This window comes from Rhipicephalus microplus, chromosome 5 (genome assembly GCF_043290135.1).
Source record: "Rhipicephalus microplus isolate Deutch F79 chromosome 5, USDA_Rmic, whole genome shotgun sequence".
Lineage (NCBI taxonomy): Eukaryota > Metazoa > Arthropoda > Arachnida > Ixodida > Ixodidae > Rhipicephalus > Rhipicephalus microplus.
The window spans coordinates 74,335,882-74,356,498 of record NC_134704.1 but is presented as its reverse complement, the minus strand read 5'-3'; the positions used below and the strand labels follow the sequence as shown (position 1 = coordinate 74,356,498).

General features: G+C 44.0%; 1 protein-coding gene across 1 annotated transcript in view; it reads left to right on the top strand.

The window, feature by feature from the left end:
• Nucleotides 1-20,617, top strand: part of LOC119186019 (uncharacterized) — a 109,895-nt gene that overhangs the window by 75,512 nt on the left and 13,766 nt on the right. The window contains exon 2 of the transcript XR_012895382.1: nucleotides 15,467-15,538. The gene's annotated coding sequence lies outside the window, so the exon portion shown is untranslated. The remainder of the gene's footprint in view (nucleotides 1-15,466; nucleotides 15,539-20,617) is intronic.

The window sequence follows — 20,617 nt, the reverse complement described above, 5'->3', positions numbered from 1 at the left end:
GCAGAAAAATGTACAACCAGTCGTACTGAAAATAAATGAATGGGTATTCTTGTAAAGGATGAACAAACAAAAACTTAAACAAAAAATATATAAAAATAAATAATACTAAAAAAGTACTCAGAAATGAAAATAAAGTCTAATAATACTAACACACGCCGTTTGGTTCACGTAGCATCGAATTCGTTTAGTTTCACCCGATATATTGACCAACTTGCGTGTGCGACTTCCCGTATGTATAAATAAACTAATTCACTAATTCAATTTCTGTGTTTCACGAAACGTCGCGAAGGCACGTCAGTCGCACAGGGCTCTCGTTGATTCCGTGGGTAAGTGATCTGAATTTCTTTATGAAGTATGACTCCCGCTGTTCGCGCTCCCGTGTGTTCTGGAAGCCGGATTGTAGGAGTATGACACTTACGCATTCGAAAGAGTGACAAGGAAGATTGATATGTTTGGAGAACGGCAAATTGGGGAGACTCTTTACGTGTGCCCTGTGGTTGTTGAAACGCAAACGGAACGCGGTTTCCGTGTGTCCAATATATTCCCGTTTGCACACCTCACAGCGAATTTTGTATACCACATTGGCTGAGTCACAGTTAAGGTCGTCTTAATTTTGTACACATAGTCTGAACAGGAGGCTTCGGCCGTATCTGTGGTCACCATGTGTGTGCACACCCTGCAGCGAGGTTTCCCGCACGGTCTACAGCCCTGATGGTGGTCGGATTTGTGTGTTTTCACCCTGACCAGTAAGTCTTTCAGGTTTTTATTTCTTCGGTAAACCACCTTGGGTGGAGTTTGAAAAATGGCAGAGAGGCGGTGTTTAAGTATGTTGAAGTGGCGGTTTGGTATAGAATTCAGCCGAGGGGCGGCGGCGCAGTATGTGAGGATTAAATTTGCCCCTGAAGTTATATCATCTTTATTCCCACCTTTTTTCTCTGATTGTTGATTCTCGGTCCAAAGAGTGAGCGCGCTCAATTGCATTGTCAATTATGTTTTCGGGGTACTTTTGACGCAAGAAGGCTGTTCTCAATTCCTGTGCGTGGGTGTCAAATTGCGTGATTTCAGAGCAAATTCTTCTGTATCTGTGGGCTTGAGAGTAAGGAACACCTGTTTTGCAGTGATGGGGGTGACTGCTATGGAAATGCAGATACTGTTGGCGGTCTGTTGGTTTTTTATACAGGGAAGTAGATATGGTGGTGCCACTGAGTGATACAGTGACATCCAGAAAGTGAACACTCTTCTGCGAATATGTGTGCGTGAATGTTATCGAAGGATGCACGGAGTTGAAACCGGAAATGAATTTGGAAAGATTATGTTCACTATCGGCCCACACGAAGAATATATCATCGAGGAAGCGTCGGCAAAATATAGGTTTGAATGGAGAATTTTCGAGGAAAGGAATCTCCAAAGAGGCCATGAAAATATTTGCGTAATTTGGGGCCATTTTAGTTCCCATGGCAGTTCCGTTTACTTGCAGATAATGTTTTTGGTCGAATTCAAAGTTATTATGTTTAAGTACCAGATTTAGGAGCACCTCTAAAGCGCTTTCGTCGAATTCACTCGTCGATTTAATTTTTCCATAGGCGGCGACTGTGGCGCAGATTCCTTCGGTGTGGGGAATGTTTGTGTACAGTGATGAGACATTCATGGTGCCCAAATAGCAATCTAGACGTACCACAAGTTTTGAGACTTCTCGAAGGAAGTGGCTGGTATCTTTGATGTATGATGGGAATGATTGTGGGATGTGCCTAATCAGAGAGTCAATAAAACTAGAAATTTTTTCAGTAGCAGTACCGTTGCTGGAAACTATGGGTCGGCCGGGATTGTTAATCTTGTGAATTTTGGGTAGTAAATAGAAACGCCCGGGAGACGATTTGCCAGGGGACATCATTTTAAGCATAGGGTAGGTTATCTTACCACTTTTACGTATTGATATTAGTGAGGCCTTAATAGTACTTTCATACTCTTCTGTCTGATCACAAGGGAGTTGTTTATAGAAATTTTCATCTGCCAGTTGGCGAAGCCCTTCTTTGATGTAGTCAGTCCTGTCGAGCACAACCACAGCACTTGTTTTACGGTAGCCGGAAGAAACCCTGATCATCTATATATATATATATATATATATATATATATATATATATATATATATATATATATATATATATATATAAGAAACCCTGATCATCTATATATATATATATATATATATATATATATATATATATATAAGAGCTTCGCATGAGTTGTGCAAAGCCTGGAGGAAGTGTGGAGGTGGGCAACCTTCTTTGTGCTTCTCCTTTGCTTTCTTTTTTCTTTGCCTTTTTATTGTGTCCTTTTTTCTCTCTTGATTTATGTTCATTCCTTCCTCTATACTGATTTATTTAGTTTCGTTTCTGTTTTTTGTTCCATTTTTCTTTTTATGTCGCCCTGTTTCGCGCCTGCTTGCCCCTTTCTTTTTGTATTTTATACATGGCATTGCCTGCGTTACGCTATGCGTGCTAGGTATTTTTGTTTTTTTTATGCATAAGTTATCATTATTAAGGCACTCGAAGAACAAGAGGAAGAAGAACTCTGTTTCTCGCGGGCACATGTTCATAATGTTACACAGGTCGCGTTAAGCCAAGTGACGACTACACCTCACTACGGCATACTAGAGCATACGACAGCATTGCACCATCCGGCCCCATAAAGTGCTCCACACTAAGAATATCTGCCACACCTTGCCAAAGCGTGCATTGCATGAATAAAGTAGCTACCTCCTACGGCATATGACAAGCACAGGAGCTCTTTATCCGACAGTGCATGAGCGAGCACTCACACATGCCAGGTGCTCACTCATTATGCTTTCAGCCACGATAATTATACTTGTGTGGTCATTTTTACCATTATCAGTCACAGTTGTGCAAACTGAACATTACATCTAGATCTGCTGACATGTTGCGCCAAAAAAAAAAAATATCGCTCCCGTTACGCAATAGGGCTCAACATCATAGAGGTATCTCCTAGTTTGACCGATGTAAGAAGCGCCGCATAACTTGCATACACTTTATTGTGTTTTACTAGCATACACTTTATTACGCGTGCATGTCACCCCTTTCTTGCGACACGCATACACGTAAAATAGCATTGAAGAAAATATTAATAGAGCTACTTACATCGCGCGATGATGGATAAGGGATCCAAGGATTCTGTCCTTGGTATGTGTGCCTACACAGCACAAACACGAGAGAAAAAACGTCTGAATAAATTAGACATACCGAACGTTACGTATGCTCCCTCAAATATGAAGCTTAGCCAAACGTATATATGTCCAGGACTTCCGTGCACTCTACATACTGTTTAGTGGTAGACAACCAAAAATGAGAGTAGGCTCGACCAATGCAAGAAAAAAAAAACACAAGAGCAAGAGGGTTGGGTGACTCTGAGAACATTCTACGAAGTTGCGGAATTCGAAATTGTCAAAAACTGGTAAGTAAGTTTACATGACTCGACGTTGCACAAACGCTGAAGGAAGTACCTTATGGTTCTCCGTTGTAGCTGATGTACGCTCTCATTGTTGTCACGTTACATCGTAACTGCAACCAGTAGATAATGGCTCACAAGGACGTCAAACTGATTCGAACAACGGCAATACGACTTTATCGTTTTCCCTCAAGTGCATCTTCATTCTCTTTTTAACAGCGGCACATACAAGCCTGCCAGAATCTATGGAAATAATACTTGCAGAATGTGTACTAGTGGCATTAACACACTTCCCAAAGAACATCGTCCCGATGTCATAACATAATTACCAGATGAAAACAAAACACATACGATAAGCAGTACACAAGGGGGTGTTCACAGTCACTGTAAGTCTACTCAAGAGAGCTTGACGAATAGTCAACGTTGGTAAGACGGTTTCATTCTCGAAACACGGACGACGTGTGGCTGTTGTGAACGGCGAGATCGACGAGCCATGCCCTCGTCAAGAACCTCATAGTTCACTACGCTGAGACGAAGGAAAACTCTATAGGGACCAAAATAGCAGTGTAACAACTTTTCCGACCGGCTCCGTTGTCGAATGGGAGTCCACAACCATACTCGTTCTCCGGGTTGGTAAGAGACATCGCGACGACGAGCGTTGTACCGCTGCGAGTCAATGCGTTGTTGCTTATAGCTACGTTCGACTGCAAGCTTACGAGCTGCGTCTTCCAGTCTGATAAATTCGTTCGTCTTCACACTAATCTAGTGCCTGTCTGGTACAAGCATGGCATCCAGCATTGTGGTGACCTCCCTGCAGTGAAGCAACCGGAATGGTGTGAATCTAGTTGTTTCTTGCACAGTGGTATTGTAAGCGAACGTGACGTAAGGGAGGATGTCATCCCAGTTTTTGTGGTGTTGGTCAACGTACAAGGATAGCATGTCGTTGATCGTATTGTTTAGTCGCTCATTAAGGCCGTTGCTTTGTCGGTGGTATGCAGTTGTTTTTCGATGTAGTGTGCCGCTAAGCTGCATGACGTCTTGTATCATCGGAGCGGTAAAAGCTGTGCCACGATCAGTTATGACAACTGCTGGTGCTCCATCTCAGAGTTCGATGTTCTTCATGAAAAAGTGTGCAGTCTCAATCGTGCTGCCACGTTTTAATGCTTTCGTTTCGAAGTAGTGCGTCATATAATCAGTAGCGACTACAATCCAGCGATTGCCGTCACGAGACTTGGGAAAAGGTCCGAGCAGATCCATGCCGATTTGTTGGAACAGTTGTGTTGGAGGAGCGACGGCATTCAAACAGCCGGCTGGGCGCTGATGTTGTGTTTTACGGCGCTGGTACTCGTGACATGTTTTCACGCAATGCTTCACGTCTCGATTGAGCTTGGGCCAGTAGTAGTGTTGGCAAATCCGGCCAACGTACGTGCAAATTCTGGGTGGCCTGTGGAAGGCTCATCGTGACAGGTGGACAAGACATCGGCTCGTAACACTGGCGGGACGACGAGAGGTTCTCAGTCGCGTAAGGGTCGAAGTTTCTTTTATATATAGAGGATATCTCTGCGAACGCAGAGCGATGATTGCGAGCGGGCGAATGCTGGTGGTGGATGTGGCTTACGACCTTCAAGATATTCGATGAATTGTCGAAGCTCGTAATCGTTCTTCTGCTGTTCAGCCAAGTCGGATACACTAACGGCGCAGAAAAAACGGCCGTCGAGATCGTGATCACCAGAGGCAGTCGTAAGAGAAGCTCGGGAAAGGTAGTCCACGTCAGAATGCTTCCGGCCAGCCTTGTACGCGCCTGTCAAATTGAACTCCTGAAGGCATAAGCTCCACCTGGCCAGACATCCGGAAAGGTCATGAAGGTGCGCCAACCAGCAGAGCGCATGATGATCGGTAACAAATCTGAACGGGCGACCATACAAGTATGGTGTGAATTTAGCTATTGCCCAGACAACAGCGAGGCGTTCTTCTTTAGTGGTTGTGTAATTCGCCTCCGCAGATGATAAAATCCGGCTTGCTTAAGTAATATGGCGTTCGACGCCACCTAGCCACTGACCGAGGACTGCACCAAGGCTGATGTTACTGGCGTCTGTGTGTAGTTCAGTGTCGGCATCTTCGTCGTAGTGTCCGAGTGAGGGCTCATCCTAGATACGCTGCTGGAGCTCGGAGAAAGCGCGTCTTTGCTCAGGGCCCCGCACAAAGGGAACATCTTTTGTCAGACGAGTGAGGGGTTCAGCAATGTTTGCGAAATTTTGCACAAAACATCTGTAGTATGCGCAGAGGCCTAAAAATTGACTTACATCACGTTTGTTGGCAGGTGGTGGAAAATCTGCGACATCCAATGTTTTTTCTGGGTCCAGCCGAATACCATCATTCCTAACAAGGTGGCCGAGGAACTTTATTCCTTGTAACAAAAATGACAATTTTCTGGTTTCCGTGATAGGCCTGCCGTGCGAATTGCCGCAAACACAAATCTATCTATCTATCTATCTATCTATCTATCTATCTATCTATCTATCTATCTATCTATCTATCTATCTATCTATCTATCTATCTATCTATCTATCTATCTATCTATCTATCTATCTATCTATCTATCTATCTATCTATCTATCTATCTATCTATCTATCTATCTATCTATCTATCTATCTATCTATCTATCTATCTATCTATCTATCTATCTATCTATCTATCTATCTAGCTGCCTACGACTTATAGCTCTCCTGGCCGTTTCGATAATGTTATCGATACCAAATCGGTATGGCATAGCATTACTGTATGAAGAACATATTTGACAAGTCATAACATAAAAATCATGCCATCAATGTCACGATTCATGATCCTGCTGCTCTTGCGGTGGTTTCGTTCACATGGCATGTTGCGAAACTGGTATGTTATGAAATTATTGCATATCGAACCCAAGCGACAGACCCTAACATGATAAACATGAGATGCGTGTCATGCAACAACATGACTACACCCTACGATCATGATGCGCTCGCAGCCGTTTCGATAGCTTCGCATGTACCAAACTCACTATTACGCAAAGCAAATGGACGACATAGGTAAATTACACACAAACAAGATCATCACGACAAGCGTGTCATGTAACAACATGACCACATGCCACTATCATGATATGCTCGCGGCCGTTTCGCTAGCTTTACATATGCCAAGTTTGGTATTACGTGACGTCAGTGAATGACGAAGGTATGTGACTGGTGTAAACATGATAATCCTGACACGCGTGTCATGTAAGAACATGACAACATATCATACTCGTAGCGTTCTCGCGGTTGTTTCGCTAGCTCCACATATACTAAGTTTGGTATCACGGGGTGTGAATAGATAGCGAAGGTAAATAACACATCCAAACATGATAATAATGGCGCGGAAGTCATGTACGGCATTATTTACCTACACCACGTTACGTTGTGCTGATTTTAAAGTGACATATCAACCTTTCTCATTCGTGCTTCGCATACCATTGATTCCCGCTGTACGTGGAACCTGCCAGTTTTTACTCAATCGTTCTTCCCGATCCCATGAGCATCCGTCGTAGCCTTGATTTTAAATCATGCTGTCTCAGCAACGCATCTCTTTCATGCGTGAAGTCTTTAACATGGGTCATTTAACCAGATTATCAGGCATATCTCTTTACTGCGCTTCCTCTTTCTTAACTTCGTCAACGCATCATTCCACCAGCCAAGCATGGAATTTTTGCAAGCTTCAACACCTTTCATCAGAAGCAAATGTTGGAGTAGCAAGAGCATCACTCGCCTGCACCTAATTGTAAAGTAAATGATTGTTTACGTGATAAGTTGCAGCGTGATGCTGCTTGAATAAGACTCTGTCCTTCCGCCGGAGAACTTCTGATTCGCATTCATATATATTTACTAAGTCGCAAAGCAAACGCCACAAAGATGTTTGACATGCCCCTGCCGCTAGCCGCGGGTTGTTTACGGGGTAAACCGATTAGACGTATTAAAAGCTTTTCAGATCAGACTGAAAAAATTTGGTCCAAAGGCCAACACTAAATGAGCTCTTTTTTTTCTCACTTCTTAAGCGCCCATGATTTTAAGAGAAAGAAGAGATATGAAGCAGCTTAAAAAGAAAGTACGTCCTATGTCATTAACCATGTCTCTAATGCAGGGCTCGTGGCTTACCGGGTCGCTTCATTTGCTTTAGCGCCGACGCACGATATGCGTCAGCACGTACGACATCCTGCTTCAAATAGCAAAATTATATCAGCTTTCTCATTGCGGACTTCCACTAGCCCCACTAATGGACGCCTATCAGCTTTAATCGAAGCGTTGAAGCGATCACTTAGTGCAACAGCTTACCCGCACTTGGAAAGGTTAGGTGTTCTTAAACGCTCATTAGGCGTTCATGCCACGCTTTATTTAGAAATAATCAAGTTCTTACTTACTTTTACTTGATTACAGCTCCTTAGGGCATTGACATTTAATAAGAATGATAATTGAGATTTTGCTAACGCTCACAGAACAAAATGTTTTTATGTGCTTTTCAAGGAAATATTGAATGATAACGGTGAGGTGACGTTATATTTTTACTCTCAATGTGGTATAAATCAAGAACCAGTCATTATTATCACTCGTGAGTAAAAATTTCTTGTAGTCTAGGCTCTTAAAAGTTTTTCTCTTGTTGGTACATTTGTAAAAGCTGCTGGCGCATATGTCGCATCATTTTCGATGAAAATATTTTGATTATTTATTGTGGTTACGAGTGGAAGCCTGACATGGCAAAGACAGGTAATAACTATGACTTTCTTTGCTGAACTCTTTAACGGTATAAAAAAAAACAAGAGGGCTGTCTATTCACATAATTGTATTAGTCAGGAGTCACTGCACTGATACATCTAATCAACACACATTAAAACTAAACACGCAGTTTCACTGGGCTGTCTCCAACAAGGTATTGAGCTCTGATCCATTCCTGTCCTTTTATTATTTTATAACGGGGAACCCGCCCTGGCAGATGATGCCTTAAGGCTGTATGTAAGTATTAATAGCTCAGCTGCATGCTTGTCGATTGATCACATGCTGGGAGGGGCCAATTGGCAAAAAAAACTAGAAGTAAAAGTTCCACACTCACCGTTATGGCTTCGAGTGGCGCTGGTTAACACTACTGGGATTGTACGGACTAGAATACCCAGTAAAGTGGACGAGAATAAAATAAAAACACCATATCTCAAATGGCAGAGCATTGGGCATGTTATGCAAAGATGGCATTTTCTGTCCCGGCTGGCGGCAAGTTGTCCTCTTGTCCACTTTGATTCCTCCTCATTTGTGTCAGAATTATAGCCATATACAACAGCTAAAAACTGCAATGCCTCGCACGGCTTTATCGGCTTGATTGCCATTTGGTTTGATTGCCTTAGCGAGGTAGCATTGCAGACATGCGTTGCTTTTAAATATATGTTGGAAGTGTTTATTATTTATACGAATATTCAACTGCTGAAAAATTGTTGAAGGATAATTTCAATTGTTTTACCAAGACGCCTACAGTGATTACTTTGAGATTAACATAGCGCCGCAACAATACGTGATGTGTGCTCATGCCTATTAAAGCTATTTATAAGGGAATCCTCGTCTACTAACATTACCTCGGCAATGTTAAGTTTGGTTGTTATATATTGTCTAATTAATGCATTTTCGGTAATTGAGACAACTCACTTTGCTCCCATAGTAGAGTAGGCGGAAATGTTGTAGGCCCGTGTACTCGGATTTGGGTGCACGTTAAAGAACCCCAGGTGATCAAAGTTTCCGCAGCCCTCCACTACGGCGTCTCTCATAATCATATGGTGGTTTTGGGACGTTAAACGCCACAAATCAATCAATTCCATAGTTGAGAACGAAGTGCTCAAAATTCTTCAACACGTTGTTCTAAACAGAGGCACGGCCGGACCGGAAATGAGCTCGAGCGCGCAGATTGCGCGCGTGCCGCTTCTTTAGCCGGAAGTGACGCAAGTTAGACGATTCTTCATCGTTAAAAGAGCGTGTTAGCCGAACGCTCTTGTGTCCTCGGCTCACGCCGTAATTTTTGTCGGCAGAGCCTAATAAAGTGTGAGGCCCTGGGATGGCTTTATGCTCTCCAACAGTATAAAGTACCAAGTACTCAAAATCGTTAACAACTTTTGCTTAACAACGATGTTGAGGCCCCCGGGGCGGTATTATGCTCTCTCATGATGGAGTACCTAGTACTCTGAATCGTTAACAGCTTTTTTCAAACACACCGAAATGTTACCGTGCCTAATGGCATCACCTGTAACATTGCGACTACCTACAAGGTGGGCGCAATGAAATTTTTGTCGATGCGGCTTCATCAGTTGTGAGGCCCACGGAAAGGCTTTATGCTCTCCCATAGTAGAAAGCGAAGAACTCTGAATTTTTAAACACTTTTTCTTAACATTGAATGTACATGTTCCTTCCCCGCCATCTCATATCCATGGTCATGTAAATGAAGAATGTTTTGCCACCACCATTAATGTATGCATCTAACAAGAAAATTTTATTGGTCGGAGAAGAAAAATTCATTTTTATGAACACCAAGTGCTCCAAATGCAGTACTCTAAATCATTAAAACGTTTTTAAACCATGCCCGATTGGGCCTACCCAGGTGACGCTGAGTTAGCTCACGACTATTGTGGACCTAATAAAGTCATTTCACTGACTCAATCTCTACCCACAAAAACTTCGTGTAACTTGAACGGCTTCCTGTTCTCCGATAATGAAGTATGAAGTACTCTAAATCATTAAAATTACACTATCCTACTAAAGTGAACCATGAGTCTACAGCATGCGAAGCAGCGCATGGGTCGGCCTAAAGTTCCGTTTATCACGGCCATTTTCACGTGTCCTCCTTGAAGGCGCAGCACATCACTGCAGTTTCTGGTGCTGTTACTCGTCCCGAACTCTTGTTGTAGATCGGGACGCGGGTTCGTTGCCACGCCACACGAGATCACGTGGGTTCATGGCACGTCTACAAAATATCGTTCCCTGATGCCATCACGGGATCGCTGAGAGAGTGCAAGCAGGAGAGGTCACAGCCTCTTACACAGACACACGCTGGACAGGTTTCGCTGGCGCGTCCCTGCGCGTTCCATGTGCGATACAACGCGTTGGTTCATCGCGCGTCCACGCAGTCTTCATCTTCTTCTCTCTCAGTGACGCGCTTTCTGGCTTGCGCGCCGCTCGAACGAGGGTGGCTACATACTATTTTTTACAAATGCCGCTATTCATCTTACGTAGAGTACAGTGGAACCTTTTTTTTCGAAACATGACCTAGCATTAGCATTCTGGAGACAAACTATGTGTTTATTGTATTTGAACCTTGCTCTTCTATCATGTATAAAACGAAAGTACTGACCAATCTGCAGTGACTGCAAAGAATTTACCTATTATGATATAAAAAACCTGGGGGCTGTATTACACCTGTTCATAGAGAACTAATGTCTTTACCCGCGAGACTGCTGCAAATAGAAATATACCAAAAGGCTTTGAAATGCATCGTCAGAAACGTTTGAACCAAGTAGTTTTATGTTTACTTTTTATAGACAATACGTGCTTTGCGCATATTTACCTATTGAGGTGAAAAATTTTAATATCCTCTCAAACAGTAGAATTCACTGTCAGTGTCGGTGGCTTCAGCATCAACATGAGTTGTGCAAAAAACGAAGTGGTGCAAATGCAAGGCAGCCCTACCTTATCTCCACCAGCCTTTTTGTGTTGCACTATTCTTATATTCAATTGTGTGTTACCAACCAACCTGCCCGAATACGCATGTTCAATCGGCGCAAAGAACCTAAGCTCATAAACTAACAGGGGCATCAACAAAAATACGGGGCGAGAGATCCCTACAGAATGTTTGTTTTCCGACAAAAAATATTTCAATATGTTTTGGAATAACCAGATCGCAGTGAGCATTTTTCCAATCCTGTGTTTCTTGACGTACCGTCTTTTTCATTCTAGGCTTTTATAAAACGGAACGATTATATTTGATCTAACAGACGGCAAATGTTTGCTCCTTTGCTACAGTATTCTGAAAGCGTGAGCTACCATTTTTTTACTTTTTGTTTTTTTACTTGTTTTTAATGAGTTGGCATGTGACGAAATATAACTTTGGTTATTAGTACAGATGATCACGAAGCGAGAAAATTATAGGTGGTTTGAGGCAATCGTCGACGTCAAACACAGCAATCATCAGGTGTTCCTTTTGGTGGAAACACTCAGAAACTTGAGACATTACAAAGAGGAAAAGGAGGTGCGCGAGTGGAGATTGCACTTCCGTCTCATCGTGTGATGAAACTCCCCAGGGTGCGTCTCCCTCATCACGGCTGTGTTAGCACTAAACGCGTGAGCTGCACATGGAACACGTCCCCTGTAGACTCCATCGTTGTTCAAAGTCAGGAGGCGGCTGGATGCTCAGAGACGCCGAAAGGAAGTTTCTTCCCCGACGACGAAACGGCGTCATCCGATGAAAACAGGCGTTGGTACGCCAAAGTTGGCCGTGGTTTCAGTCTCATGTTTGTGTTATGTCTCAAGGGTAAACATACAGCGCGTATCTGCGCTGTCTCGCAGTGGGGCTGGAGCTGTGAATGTTTTCACTTTCTTGTAGTTAGGCATCAGCGTGAGCTAAAAATTGACGTGTTACTGGACTCCTTAACATTTCCGTTTTACACTGCGTCCATCCCGTTTGTCTTCACTTCGTTCTGCACGGTGGCCGCATAAAGCAGACTTCGCCCCCTCCCCTCTGATGACCAAGGCGGACGGCCGCACGCCTATGCCTAGTGCCAGGGTTACGCTGCCACATCATCATGCTGCTAAAGCATCCTCTGGTTTCTTGAGACTTATAAAGCAGCAGCGCAAGCAGTGTATAGTGGTTCTCCAAACTATAGAGCCACTACTGAACATGCGGGATTTTAGCCTGACAAAAGCAGCACGATGCTGCTTGACTGCCAAGTCTCAATGTAAACTTCGTACCACGCGTGCCCTCTGACCAGTGTCATGTGTATTATGTGTTTGGTACCATCGCCAAGTAATAAAGGAAGAAAAATTGGTGCTTACATCAGTGGTTAAGGCGCTTGCCTTCACACCATCATGTCTTAGGTCCAAATAGCAGTTGTGCAATAGAACTCCTTTTTTCTTCGTCAGTAAGATGCATTCACATGATCCACATGCATTCGATCAACGAAAGCGTTCGTGCTTAGTTTATTGGTTAAGGCACGCGCCTTGGGAGCGTGAGGAACCAGGTTGAAAATTTACATTTTTTTTGCGCTGGTAGGACACATACACATTATTTCTATGCATTCGGAAAAACAAGCGATGGCAGTTAGCTGAATGAAAACTTATTGTGAGTACGTTTCTGATAAAGAAGGTAAGCGTACAGCCTATAGCCTTTGAAAATCTTGTATTTCTTCGGCTTCTAAATAATTTGGCCATTTTGTGAAAACTGATTGTAAGTGCGTTTCTGATAAAAAAAAAACAGGAAACACATAAGCTTTGGAAATCGTGTATTTCTTGCTTTCTGAAAGATTTGTTCAATTTCGTGAAAAGTGATGGTGGGCGCACTTCTGACCAACAAGGTAAGCCTTATATTCTTCGGCAGGATGCATTCACATGGATCATGTATATTTGGGCCAAGGAAGGGTTGTTGCCTACCTCATTGGTTAAGGTACTCGCATTCAGAGCTTGAGGGCCTGCATTCGAATTCCAGTGCTGTAATGAAAGTCTGTTTTTTTTCTCGTCGGTACGACGCATTCACATGGTTTATATACATTTGGGACAACAAAGCGTTGTTGCTTAGCCAGAGGCCGGTCACTTCGACTACTTTCGGTGTTGGAAACAAAGCACCCGCCATTGTTTTGGTATGGCGCAAAAAATTAGCAAGTTTTGCATGTGTCGCCTTTAATTTCCAACTTACGCATTTAAAGGTTAGGTAATTAAGTGTAGAAATAAAATGTGCTGTTAGCCATTTTTCTTTTTCAACAAACTATAGCTTTATCCAGGCTCGGAATTCGTTGTGCCGACGTGCGGAGCTTTAGCTCTTATCAATTCTGCTGCCATTCTGCTCGTCAGCTCCCCCCTTAACTTGACAAGGATAGTCGTCCACCGGATAATTCAATAAAATATTTTCTCTCTTTCTCTGTCCGTTCGTCTGCTCCAGCCGTTTTCACTGTGCACATGTGAAAGTTTTGAGAATGCCTTGAAGGTAAAATTTTTGGTGTTTGCGAGTGCGAACGGGCTCAAGATGTCGATGAAAGTAAGAATTGCTTCCGTGTCTGCATGTTTCACTGCAAATTTCGTTAAAAGACGATAACCTTGCGTCTGGAGAGAAGAAAGAAAACATTTATTCGATGTTGTGTGAGAAATTCGGTGAATGGTATTCTGGAGGCGCTGCGAGTGCCTCGTTGCGTGCATGCAGCGAATGCGAATGAGCGTATTGAGGCACGCGAGACATGAGCGCTATCTGGCAGTTATTTCGGAAAACGAAGCGCGCGGCGTGCGCACTTGTTTCGGAGGCCATAACGTGATGAGCGCAAGGCGACGGGTAGGTGCCACAACCATGTCGTTTTAGCAAAGCGATAGAAACACTTGCCTTTTCGTGCATAGCGTTGCATTGTCAGCTTTGCGTGATAAACGCTGTGGTCCTTAGGATTACTTATGCATGCCTTCTCTAGTATAAAGAGACACATGCAAAATATTGACGTGTTGTTATTGTGCCCCAGATATGTGAAATATCTGCTTTTTAACGTACAATCGCACAAGTATGAACACCGAAACTTGAGCATTATAGGTGGGCGCTGCAGATGGGGCAGGATTTCGGCCGTTTGGAGTATCACTTCAGGGGAGAAATACACATGTGCGCCGACATACATACGCACATACATACATACATACATACATACATACATACATACATACATACATACATACATACATACATACATACATACATACATACATACATACATACATACATACATACATACATACATACATACATACATACATACATACATTACATTACATTACATACATACATACATACATACATTACATACATACATAAGGACAGACAGAGCAAAATTTTTGCCTAGAAGGTCCACAAGAAAAACTATCGTATGAAGATAGGACAAAAAGCGTACTGCGCTGCGTTGTGGTGCAACAACTCGGAAAGAAACTTTGCAGGGAAACTTTTCCGCTATCCAGTGGACGACAGGTAAGCGCATGCACTCTTTGTTCGGTACAAAAATGCACGCGCTATCCTTATCAAAAGAACTGCAGGGCGAACCAGAACATTTGCGTTGCTGCTTTACAGCCAAGCTCATTTTTATTTTGGCTCTGTGCGTTTATCAGTAATGTGGTAAGAATGTAAAGCCATTGTGAGGCAGTTTATCGTGAGCCAATTGACTCCAGCTGACTCGCAGACGGAAATTTCACTTCACTATCGGTTTTGTTAGCGGTAGCTCGTACTATTTTTTTTCTTCAAGAATATATTTCAAAAACTATGTTTGCTGAACGGGCTTCTTTGATGAACTGCATCGGCTTTAGAGCATTACGACGACCACATTTCAATGTCTAAGATATAACCTCCAGATTTATTGACTTAACCATGATAGCTTGCATTCCGTGTTACGATCACTTCGTGTTACCCGCGTTGAGGCCGAGCTGCGTTTCGCTTTCGAACTTGTGAAACGTTGTTTTCTTCCTTTTAGGGTCGAAGATCTTTATAGCGGCAGTCGTTCGTCCCTCGTAGACGTTGTAGTGGTGTGTAACAAGTATAACATTTTGACCTCCAAGGTGGTGCCGGTGAGAGATTTCTTTTGTGCGTTGTTGAGCAATAAAAGATAGTGCTCAATGTACATGTCAATGGCTGTTAAGTGGGAATGAGAGACAAGAAAATTCGCACACTCTCTAATTCTGTCGCTTTTACATGTGGTTTATTGATATATATATTGTTAATTACTTCATGTTTAAGGTATGACGTATGATGCTGCACCGGCAGGGGCAGAAGAAGAGTGATGCTAACGAGCACTACTAGAACGGTGAGGTAAGCCACATACGCCTTATTTTCGTGAACATGAATGTGGACCAGTGTTCACAAAATAAATACATGTAGGTACGAATTGTACTAAATAAATACAAATAAAATCCACCCAATCTTGATGCTCGTAATATTGTAGAGGTGGGCCACAAATCGCTAACATTATCAATGAACTAAAATCTTTGGGAATTCAGCCTTTGCCGCGCACTATAATAATTAATATCTGCCTTTCCGAAACTCGTGGTTCACCTACCCACAGCAGCAGGCGAAGCTTCTTGGTGCATTCTCATGTTGCTTTTCTGCAACATATACAGAGAAACGTACCTCGTGCTTAACATACGTAACCGGCTCACGAACTCAACTGCTCCCCTCTATAAGGCCAAGCATGGTGTGCTTAGCATAGCACCATGCGTTGCTCGAACGAGCGAGAAATCGCACCGCCGCTTGTCAGGGCATAACGCATAATTGAAACAGACGAATCAAATTGCATGCGCTGCTGCTGGCGTGGGAAGCGACGCCGGAAAAAGGCAGGCGTGCTGGAGGGGAAGCCTGGCCGGTTTCACTTCCAACACGCCAACTCTGACACTGGACATACCTCTAACATAGGCGGTTGGGTAGCCCGAAAATGTTTGCAGGGTTCCTATTAGTGAAAGCGGGTCGCACCCCATATTCATTGAAATAAAAAATAAGCCAAATCCCATGCACCTTGGAAATCGATGTTATGGAAGTATGTCGACAGAAAGTTACTGTGTTGTAACTTTTTTTGAGCGAAACGTTACGAAGTGGTGCTAAAATGTGTACAACTGCACACACAGACATATGTTAGGCAGTCACTCATATTTTATATATATATAGCCAGTAGCTGACACTTAAGAAACAATGGGCACAATAACACGAATATTAGAAACATCTGAAGTGGTAAGCTGCTCGCGAGGATGGTAATCCTGGACAAAGCTACATAAATAAACTTCAGTAAATGACACTTAACTACAATTTACGCCAAGACGACGTGACGGCTGTATTAAAAGAGTACATGTAAATGTTTATAAAATTGGATAGCCAAGACTGCGAGCACAATTGATGTTTTAGAAACATTACAGTAAGTTTGAAAAGTACATACGAGACCTGGCGTAGCTCTGTGGTAAATACTTGTTCGCCACGCAGAATACTGCAGTTTGATTCTGGCTGAGACCTTGACATTTCTTCTTTGAATTCGGTGGGCACACAACGATGCCAGCTTTTTCATAATGCTCACGCCGTTCTTTAACGTTCTCACGCCATTTCTTAAAGGGGCCCTGATACACTTTTTTCAAGTAACCATGGAATAAATTCACTGGAAGAGCTCATTGCCTCACGAATTCAACGCCGCAAAAAATTTTAAGGATCCGTGCAGTGTGAGTAGAGTTACAAAGATTTGTCGCATGCTGCGATTGCATTCGCTCTTCTCTCGTCTCGACGGAAGCATTGTAAGCCAAGCAGGGAAGAATGGCAGGGCCACAGAAAAACGTTACGCGTTCCTCGTCGCCTTGAGCACTTTTTCTTTTTTTTTCTTTGGAGGCGCGGCTTTTTCAGTGCGATCGCGCGCGCACCCGTGGAAGTAGCAGCCTCCCGAGGCGATCTCTGTAACGAGCGAGTGTGCCAATTTCAAATCAGCCAATGGCTGATAGATTGGCTTACAACGAGTGATATTTGGGCTTCTTCGATGATTTGTCGAGAGAAGGCGATTCTTAGCCAACTGATAATTTATTTTGAATTCCAGGCCGCAACTGCGCTATAATCGGCTCGCGTGTTGTCGGGAGCCTCTACAGATCTGCAGCGGTTTCTGACCATGCTCAGAAAGTAATGCAGGGCCCCTTTAACCTTCTCGCTATACCCGCTCGCAGGTATGGGCCACAGTCTAGTGGAAAGTGTTTTGCGACGTACGTGACGAAATTATGACATTATTCATGTCATGGCCAGGAAACCATACTCGTCAAACACCATCTTACGAGAGCATTCAAACGTAGGTGGCTAGATAGATAGATAGATAGATAGATAGATAGATAGATAGATAGATAGATAGATAGATAGATAGACAGATAGATAGATAGATAGATAGATAGATAGATAGATAGATAGATAGATAGATAGATAGATAGATAGATAGATAGATAGTGAAAGTGTGAAAGTGCATAGAGCACGCATTATTTGCTCTAACGTAACGCACGGGCGCTAGCGCACTGAGCATTACAGCAGCACAAGGCAGTCGGTGCCTACATTTGCCCGGAGCAAATACGGCCGCTGCGCCTTAACTTCGGTACATGGGCGGGTATGCTGGACCACCACTCTAGTGATGAAGTTTAACATTTGAAGCGTGGAAGCATTGGCATGTCTGTATGGCATAATGAATGTGAGAAGAGTGCTAGAGAGGACTAGTGAAATCGACAGAGAGCACTGACTTGTCTGGCACAGTAATGGTGTTCCGCGTCACCGTCATAAAAAAGTGGCTGGTGAAAGCGATGTCGAATATCGATTTCGTTAATTAGTTTGGCCGCACAACAGGGAGTGCCCGACGTGAGAGGCCACCCGTTTTGGCAACGTGGTGGTGGCTCAGTGTGCTGCCTCACTTCCAGCAGGATGACGTATGGCGAAAATCTTTCCCGTATTCCATTACGACAGAGTGATTAATCAGATCGTTCAATCGAAGACGTCATTTATCCCGACACTTGCCCCAATGATCCATGCTCATATGTTATGAAAACGACGCTACACTCAAAACACGTGCTCTGGAAGTGCGAAGCGAGGTGCACGAGCACTGAATTGATGCTCTCTGGGTCAGGTGGGTGGGTGCAGTTCGCAGACCACACCTGGTCGACCATCTCCGGACACTCCACCAAGCCCACAGCGAGGGCACCATGCTTGGCCTCCTGGCGCCAGCGTGGGAGCTCAAAATCCGCCTCTTCCCAGGGCTCCAATAAAGTTATGTTTCTAAGTCAATCTGATCACATCAATCATGGCGCCGTTGTCGACGAAGCCTTATATTTATGGCGTCCACTCGCACCACTTGGGACTTACCAAAAAATACATTATTTGTTTTATTTTGAAATTCACCTCAAAATTGCTAACCGCCATCTCGCCGGGATCGATGTGTCAGGGCCATAGGCACGCGCATGGGGTAAGGGGAGGTGAAGGAGGTGCGCCAAGCATACATCGACGTAATAAGGAGGGGGACAAGAAGGGGTGTGAATTCAGTCCCATACATTGACATTACAGGGATCGGGAGCGCTGCGACGATCCTTCCTACCCCTGAAGGGGAAGTCTGTGCACGCATATGGTCAGGGCCAATTCGTATCCAGAGGACGTGGCCTTGTAACCAAATTACAACCAGTTTAATTGAGCTGTTAAGATCCATTGTGAGAGACTGCCTTTGTTTCTTTCTTTTCTTTTTGTCTATCTAGCCTGTAATATCCTTTCGGAACCTTGTGTCAAGATTTAAAACATGATATATTTCTTTAGATGGTTTCCCGTGCCAAAAACTTGATGTGATTTTGAGCGACGCCGTGGTGAAGGGTTCCGCAAAATTATTGTTTAACACGCAATGACATCGCACGGTAGATGGGTCTCTGGCATTTCACTTCCATCTAAATGCGACCGTCACTGCCACGATCGAACTTGCGACCTTCGGAACATCAGACCACCGCAGCCATGCGCCACAATGGCGGAATAGAGGCATGAGTAAAAATAAGAGAACGTACACGTGGTTTCTTACTAGGAAGTTTTCGAGTAGCGTTCACTCAGTTAGCGTTTGTTACGCTCGCCCAATATGTCCGTCCCTTAATGGGTGTCCGCAAGCGCTTAGCGTACGACGCATGCTCAGGGGGTGAAAATCTAACACGAAGCTTTGCGTACGCCATTAAAAAATGTCAGTATTGCAATGAATCAAAACTAATAAATAGATAAATAAAAAATGGCAGCATATCCACGGGGTGAACGATGGAGAGTGGGGTGAAGTATCTGTCCGTCCAATCATCCGTCTGTGTGACCGTCCGTGCGTGCGTCTGTTCGTGCGTCCGCGCGTCCTTCCATGCATCCATCCCTGCGTTCGTCCATGCATCCGCTCCTGCGTCTGTCCATGCGTCCATCCGTCCGTGCAGCCATTCGTGGTCCGTTCATGCATCTGTCTGTGTGTCCGTTCGTCCATCTAGCCAACACTCCAAGTACCATCATCTCGCAACTTTTCATCATATATTCCGCATATAGAAGCACCGCCATCCAGCGGACATTCAAAGGACCAGACAAGACGTGGCACACGCACACTTTCCGACGGCTTGCGCTTCGGGTCTACTTCCCACCTTTAACCACCTCGAGTTCATGGTATATTCTAGTTTACTGTATTCATGGCACTGCGGCTCAACGCTCGCTAAACCTTTCTAAAACCAAGGAGGTTATGCCCAGCGAGTAAAACGTAGCAACCCTTTCTTGTCAGATAGTGCTCAATGTACAGTATGGTCCACTATTGGAAGGAACACGGCAACGCGTGGCTGGCGGCCCACGTGGCGCTAACTGATGGCGAGATTCGTAAACGCAGCGCATGCGCATAGACGCGAAATTGTGGGGCTTGCCGCCTTTCGTCTGCTCCTTTCCGCTTCGGCGCTTGCAGTGCGCTGGATACGGCGTTCGCTTTTCCGCGGTGCGATTCATGTCTCCGCCACTCTCCCTGCCCGTACCCGGGTAATAGGCGCGCAGAAAAAAAGTACCGTTTGTTTACTGTTGGGCTTTCTCGACAGCTTCGTTGCGATTCCATTCATGGCCACAGCAGCCGATTTCATATTACCGGCGAAACGCAAACAAAAAGCGCGTGCCTTTAGTATTTAGAAAAACGTTATGGAAACACGTGTTTCAAAATAATGTATCCCAGTACGATGTGATACAAAATTATATAGATATTGCGGATCGCAATACCCAGCAAATGTTAGTTCTAACTAGCGTTACCTTTCGTTTTCTTCGTTGAAGCAAACACGCCAGAAACACCTTATTAGGAATGTGCGATAGCACTCACTTTTCCGAAAATCATCACGGTTCATCTATGCACGCGCTGAAAAACGG